Source organism: Etheostoma spectabile, chromosome 6, assembly GCF_008692095.1.
Source record: "Etheostoma spectabile isolate EspeVRDwgs_2016 chromosome 6, UIUC_Espe_1.0, whole genome shotgun sequence".
NCBI lineage: Eukaryota > Metazoa > Chordata > Actinopteri > Perciformes > Percidae > Etheostoma > Etheostoma spectabile.
The window spans coordinates 28,501,329-28,508,919 of NC_045738.1; the positions used below are offsets into that span (position 1 = coordinate 28,501,329).

At 40.9% G+C, this 7,591-nt stretch overlaps 1 long non-coding RNA gene across 1 annotated transcript in view; it reads right to left on the reverse strand.

Annotated features, from left to right (window-relative positions):
* LOC116691735 (uncharacterized) overlaps positions 1-5,773 on the reverse strand; it is a 65,458-nt gene extending 59,685 nt beyond the window's left edge. Inside the window, exons 1-2 of the long non-coding RNA XR_004332541.1 lie at positions 5,627-5,773; positions 5,424-5,497 (exon numbers count right to left, since the gene is read on the reverse strand). This is a non-coding gene — a long non-coding RNA (uncharacterized LOC116691735). The remainder of the gene's footprint in view (positions 1-5,423; positions 5,498-5,626) is intronic.
* Between the last annotated feature and the right edge of the window lie 1,818 nt (positions 5,774-7,591).

Sequence of the window (7,591 nt, forward strand, 5' to 3'; positions counted from 1 at the left end):
ACACACACACACACACACACACACACCCCAAGCTTGATTTTGAAGGGCCCTTAATCACAACTAAGCGATTGACTGATCAATGACAGATATGACTGGAGAATGCAAACGGGACTGCATTCACTTTCATCCGTTTTTCTTCACTAAGGCCCCTTTTTATCACAGATTATATTTCTCTCATTGTTAACAGGCTCCAAGCCCCACCGAGGTATTAATTAAAATCTAAATACTAAATATTGATTGATACGTTATCAGGGCATAGCAGTTGGTCTGCGGGCTATTGATCCAGCCTGTGATTTATTATCATATTTAAGAAAAATCATTTTGCGTGATTATACGAGGTAATGGATTTTTAGCGAGGGGTGTAATTCTTTAATTATTTTTTTATTTTTTTTGTATCGCTTTTGTTATGTAGAAGGTGGAGCAGATTTCTCAATTGCATTCGGAGATCACTGATATCCTTGGTACTGCACCCCCCCCCCCCCCCCTCCCCCGAGCCCCCTTCGGGGCTAAAGCTTGTGTAAGAGAACGATCCCCGCTCTTGTCATTGGGAATAATGGGTATTGGGATTACCTCTTTAATCACAACAAAGATTAACAGATGGTATGAGAACAGTTATTAGCAAACATCTTGCACTCATCAAATCAATAAGATGATTTGTGAAAAGGGAGACGGGGCCGTTCCCAGTGAAAGATCCTGGCAATCAGAGGCTACTGTGTAGCAATTACCTCTCCACAAAATAGGTGCTCTTCCTCTGCTGGCTGGCAGTCCTCCAAAACACACGGCAGACTGATAGCAACATAGGGCATTAACACGGCAAAACACAAAACACTGCATGGGTAACCTTGTATTTGATCAGGTGTTAGGTTGCTCCGTGATTTCATTTCACTTTGTGCCTTTTAATTTGGCGGATCTTGCCGTGTACTTGAGGGGGGGGGGGGGGGGGGGGGAAATCCACATGTTTACACATGCTGTCTCTCACTACAAAAGACCGTATAGCTCATTAGCGGGTTACCATAAATAAGTCAGTGCAGGGACAAAGAAGGAAGAGCATAGGAACTATACAGAGTGTTCACTGTGCAAATATTTTACCGTGGAGACAGAGACAGAAGGACAGACTGAAGGACTGCAGACACAGCGGTGCATCCAGGACTGTGAATGGTGGAATGTAAAATCTGTGTAAAAGCCAAAGCTAAATCACAGCAATAAAGACCTTTTGTTTCTCCATCTATTATAAAATATTTCTTACTCACATTAACAAAAATCTTGTTCACACACAAGCACACTAAGTGATCTTTTTGAGTCTTTTCTGTTTTTTTTTAAGTGCATGCAGGTCACTATTTCAATCTGAAAATTGCCCTGTGCTCCAAGATTCTTTCATTGCAGTTTCTTTTTTTTTAAATCTGTGCATTTTCTTTTCTCAGCGTTTAATATTATAGGATTATATTTCATGTGCTACAATCAAATTTTACAGTTTTAGTTTTGATTCTTGAGCCAAACACAGTAATTCCAGGCCTACAAAACATGATCATGCACAACCTGGTTACACATGTTATCATTGATTTCATAACAAATGTTTATTAGTTTTTTTGTTTCCTTTAGGAGCTAAACAAGACAGTTTTTACTTCCACCATGTGAGCTGCAGGATCCCGACTGAAGGTACCAGTTTAACTCTGATTGCTGCTCTTAAAGCTCGCAGGCCTTTTGCAATCGACCTCAACTTGTTGGTTTTGTGCATCTTTGTTGTGAGAACAGCGGGATTAAACTGATGCTCTAGGACTCTGTTGACTGAAAGGAAGCAGTCATTTTAAATGCAGAAAGACACATTTTTAGACCTTAGTTAAATGTTGCTTTTGGTAAAAAAAAAACAAAAAAAAATTAATATCTGAGGAACCTTGTGAACACTGAACATTACTGTTTTTTTGTTTTTGGATTTTCTGTCTCTTTTCCTTATTTTAGATGGCATCAAGCACACTCACAGACTTATACATGTGCACATATGCCCCCCTGCACGCACACACGCGCACACACACACTCACACACACACACACACACTCTCTCACTTCTAACGGCCGTGCAAAGAACATGCAACGGTAGCTGCTTAAAGTACATTTATAAGCATGCTAACTTTCACTAGCTTTGTATCATGATGCGAGATACCATACCCCCTCTCTTTGACTCACACATATAAAAATACATATACACACACACACACAACTCTACACTGTCGGTGAGACAGTGTAAATCTGCACTTAACAGGATTAAGCAAGGCCGGTAGTGCCAAAACAGTGACAGTATGAAGTAACTGATGCTGTTTAAAAATTCAAAGGCCTCCATTGAACAGACAGTGTGGCACACATGTCACTGGGCCACAGATCCCTGCAGCCTACTGGTCCGGCTGCTCCCATGCACATTGCACATAGCCCCTCCCTCCTCTTCAGCAAAACATCAGGAGTGCAAGACCACCATGCAAATGCAGGGGGGGGGGATTCTCTGACTCGCAGCTACGCTGACAGAAGCGATCATCATGCGTCCACCAACGGTACAGTTTTAAATCTAAGATTGCTCGAAAGCACATTTCACCTGTGCTTACTTCCTAAACACAAACACGCCGAAATACATAAATCCACAACTTGCAATCACATAACTGCCTAAAGAGGCAAGGCTCCTCCCACACACACACACACACACACACACACATATACAGAGTCACTTGTCGAGTGGCTAATATCTTTCCAAGGTGAAACCTGACAAGGAATTCCAATGAGATGAAGAGTCATCAGTGCGACTTTGGCCCCGGTTCTGCTCATTCTTCTAGGAAATGGCATCAGAGCCACAGATGAGCGAGGCATTGGAGCTGTGAAAAACCTCTTCCCTTCCTGCGAGGGCCAAATTGATATGTGAGCTATTTGATACAGGGCCTCCAATTCAAACATGAAAATGTAACAATATTATTAGCTGTATCTAGGAGGGTTAGGCCAAGACATTGGTCTGCAAGTATCAGAAGTTAAATTAAATATCTGATATCTGTAAACAGTGTAATTCACTAAAATCTGTTCATTTTGTATTTATTACATTCTGATTTTCTCTGCCATGGATTAAGAGGGCCATGCTTTATTTAGGAGCTGCCAACGTTATAACAATTTTGGAATTTTTGGAGGTTTATTTAGGAGTTTTAGCGGAAAAAGAGTATTCTGGACTATAAGAGCAATAATTGGAGTCTAATTGTGGATCCACGATAGTAAATCGTCGCTGTCGGTCAGAAACCTTGTATCTCCATATTTTGTCATTTACATTATTTTTCAAAAATAATTGCAATTGGTCACCCTTTACTTCCATATGCGGGTTACGCTAACTATTACACCAACAATTTAAGCAGTGACGAGGCAATTTTTTCTGACTTCATCTAACGTACTAAAATATTTTCAAATTAGCCTTTTTTTTTCCATTTCCTAAAAAACAACAGCTTTAGACATCAAAGTTTTTACTAAATAGGCCTATTTCCACACTAACTCCACATTTGCTTTGATGACATGATGGCAGATCTCTGCATATTTGCCTCCATATGAGGAGGTGTTTCAGTCCGGCAGATCATCACAGGGTTTTGGTGTGTTGTCTCTTCTCACGTGTCGGCCAACATTCGGCGCGCTGCCTTTCCCTCTGAATTTGACATATAATCCTTTGGTGGCAGCAATGAGCATTTTGTCATCTCCTCTCGAGTGCCATCTCCATGTCCAATTACTTACTAATTCAATGACAGTAGCAGAAGAAATGAGTTGATTCAATTAATTTCAATTAAGCCTGATTGGACCAGTCAGATCCCATTTTACTTCTCTCAGGTACGAGCTGCCTGTCACATTTGATCTCAGCTCGCCTCATTTGAAGCAAGATAAGCAGCTCACGATATGATAACTGAAAATGTATGGTCCAGACGTCGGATGGAAAAACAGTTCACGGATCACACAGATTCAAATTCCTCCTAATCTCAGGCTCTGTGATAAATGTGAGAGCAAAACACTCCACTTTCAGAGCAGGATCACAGCCAGTTGCCACTTAGTAGAGCCCCGGCTACAACAGTCATTACTTATGCATGATGTCCACAATTATGTATCAAATTGTGTGTGTGTGTGTGTGTGTGTGTGTATGTTAAACATATCCAACTAATGGATGTGTAGCGCAGAGCAAAGCTCGACAACAAGTCAGGAAAGAAAAACACACTCTTATATTATGTCATTCTGACATCCATCTGCTGTGGTTCCACTCAATGTCTTATAATACACACACACACACACACACACACACTTAGAGTGGCTCCTTCTTGAACAGTTTTATCAACACTGAATAAGATGCTTTACACTAATAAGTAACTGACGCCACTTTAATGTATAAGATGCTTTTCTTACATTAGGATAGACCCCCAAAATCACTTTAAGAATATCATAGGAGTATTATAGAAAGAAACTACTACAAGATAATAAAAAACACTTTACCCTAACAAGCACTTGCCACCATAATCACAAAAGAATGCTGTCTAATACAGGATAGAACCTCAAAATCAATAAAACAATATTTTATAATAATAGGAATATTACAATGAGGGATTAGCACCAATTAAAATATATGTGATGATTTTACACTCACTAGCAAGTCTTGTTTAGAATACATTATATAACGCAGCCATGCTTGAGACGTAAACAAATAATAAAGTCACTACAAATCCATTAATTTGACCCATTAATCTAAAGGGTTTCCACCATGAAACCATTGAAAGTATCAACTTCACTAAATGTAATATTGATTGCCACAGACACAATACAGTATGTGAGTATTATAAAGTCACAAGAGATACAGCAATGCCAATATATGTAATAATGGAGTCACTAAAAAGCCAATAATGACTTACAACAGGAATATTAGTAATATATAGTGGCTTGTCTTCAGAGATACAGTTATTACGCTCATCCAATAGCAGAAAGGAGTTAGCAGTCACCTCTGATTGGTGCAGATGAAACATCAGCAGTATGCCATAGGCTCCTACATTAGCCTGCGGGGTGTGTGTGTGTGTGTGTGTGTGTGTGTGTGTGCATGTGTGTGTGTGTGTGAGCGTGTGTGTGTGTGTGTGTGTATGTGCGTGTGTACAATTCGTGTTGGCACCAGTTGCGGCGGCGCAAATGCATCTGATTGGACACTGACGCAGACGCACGGTACGCAGTTTTCCACACTGCGTTATTTTAATGGTAATCACATGCTTTACAACCCAAACAACATATATAAAATATTCTTAGATCCGCATGCTATATTTAAACATACGTGATGGATAACTTTAAACCTGAGACACCATGCTCATATTACAAAAAAAAAAAAAAAAAAAACGCACAGCAAAAGATATGTAATAACATAAAATTCAAACCGCGAGCGTCATTTACCTCTTGGTGTCTTCCTCTCGGCCCGGCCTCCCTTCACGGTATCCGCAGTGAAAGACAGATAAGCTCCCGGCAGACTGCGGAGAGAGTGAGAGAGAGAGAGAGAGAAAAAAAAAAAAAAAGGAGAGGAGTTCTCGCAGAAGTCAGCCGGTGCAGTTTGTAACGCAGAGAGGCCCAGTATGGAAGCCAAGTAGCCCTATTCTTACCTTGCGACACAGATCCAGAGGGGGTAAAATGGGTAAAAATGGTTGTTTGGGTGATTACACGTTTCTCCTCTCCCTCCCTCCCTCCCTCCCTTCCCTTCCTCTCTTCTTCCTTCTTCCTCCATCCCTCGCCCACCCCACTGCTCTTCCACCAGCAGCGCTCTCCCCTCTCCCCTCTCTCGGTGAATAGAGAGAGTGGCCCCGTTGGAATAGCCTCTCTCTGGCTCCAGCTATGCAGCAAAACAGCCTGTTCTTTGAGGTTAAAGGAAGCCTCTGGGGCGCATCCGGTGTCAGCTGCATCATAAAACAAACAATGCTTTTTCTTTTTCCTTTTTTCTTTTTTCCTTTTTACTTTTCCACTTCACAGTCAATGAAAGAGCCATTCTTTAGGTATTGTATGCTATGTGGCTTTTCCAAATCAGCCATTTGATCAATCAATTTAATCCACTGTTAAATCAGTTATAGACAAGTATGGGATCCGTATAGAGGCCAGATTGCAGGTTATGTGTAGTTTAAAATCAGACAAAAAACGTTCTGTCAATCAAAAAAAAAAAAAAATCACTGCAAATTGATTACTTTCCAAGAGGTCCAAGCTCTCTCTCTCTCTCTCTATATATCTCTCTCTCTCTCTCTCTCTCTCTCTCTCTCTCTCTCTCTCTCTCGCTCTCTCTCTCTGTATACCGGATTAAATGGCACCTCGTCTTAAATGGCACCTTGCCTCGTTTCCCCTCTCCTTTCATCATCAGCAAAATAAAGATTAGGCCTACAGAGGAGATTGCAAAGGCTCGCCTTTAGAGGCGCGGGGGATCTTCATTCCTCCGCCTTTGTGATGATATTGATGATGATGATGGCCAAGTGGACAGTTTGATTTTTGTGTGGCGAGCTAGTTATAAAGAATCAATATTATATCAAGCGGGCAACTTTGGTGATAAAGGACTTCAGCCACTCTGGCTATTCATCATAAGTCTGTAGCAAGCAGATAGGTCAAAAGAAATTATATTGCTCTAAAGAGTGTGTCTCCTTATCTCTCAGTGCCAGGGGAGTGGAGGACACGCCGATCGATACAGTAGCTGCCGTATACTCCGTGCAATTATCAATAGCTGATTTTGTCTTCCTGGGCCTGCATCTATTAATACCAGATAATAACAGCCTTTTGGACATAACTTTCTAAGGGGATGATGGAAGGAGAAAGAGAGGAAGGAGAGGGGGGGGGGGGGAAAGTTTGTTCACAGGACGACCTTGTTGTCACCAGATTCGTCTCTCATATGAGCTGCACACAGGGGAATGGACAAATCAAACAGACAAGAGGGAGGGGGGAAAGGGGGGGAGGGGGGGGAGGGGGAGTTTCTAACTGAGCTCAGGAGCCATCGTTACATTAAAATGCTTTCTAATTCATTTCCAAATGCATGCGTTGGAACAACGACACAAACCTGATAACCATGCCCAGCATCATCGTTAATAACTCGTAATAATACGACCGATATTTATCTGATGTAAAGATACCTGTTTTAGGACGAATTATGACGTTTTTTACACGAATAAATAATTCCATAACATTTTTTGTTTTGGTATTTCCATACGTTGTTCATTAGTCATGTGTTCCAATAGCACTGATTCACGTGTCTTCCGTCTTTTTTTTCTTTTTTTCTGTTTTTCCATGCCTGTCGGCCTCGCGCACATCCTAATCCTTTCAATCCTTTTCCTATTAATGTGACCCCATGCTTCCGGAGATCTCAATGCAAATAGAAATTTTGCAAAGTAAAGGGTTACTGTGTGTATTCAGCCCCACGGTGAGCTGACATCAGTGTTCACAACACCCTGTCTCCCTTTCAAGTCTTTTTTTTTAAATTTTAAGCGTGAAGAAGAGAGAGGAAAAAGCAATCCTACTAAGTATAACAAATGTTGATATTATAGGCCATACAGTCATACAGGACGCTATGAAATAATCGTATATATATATATATATAT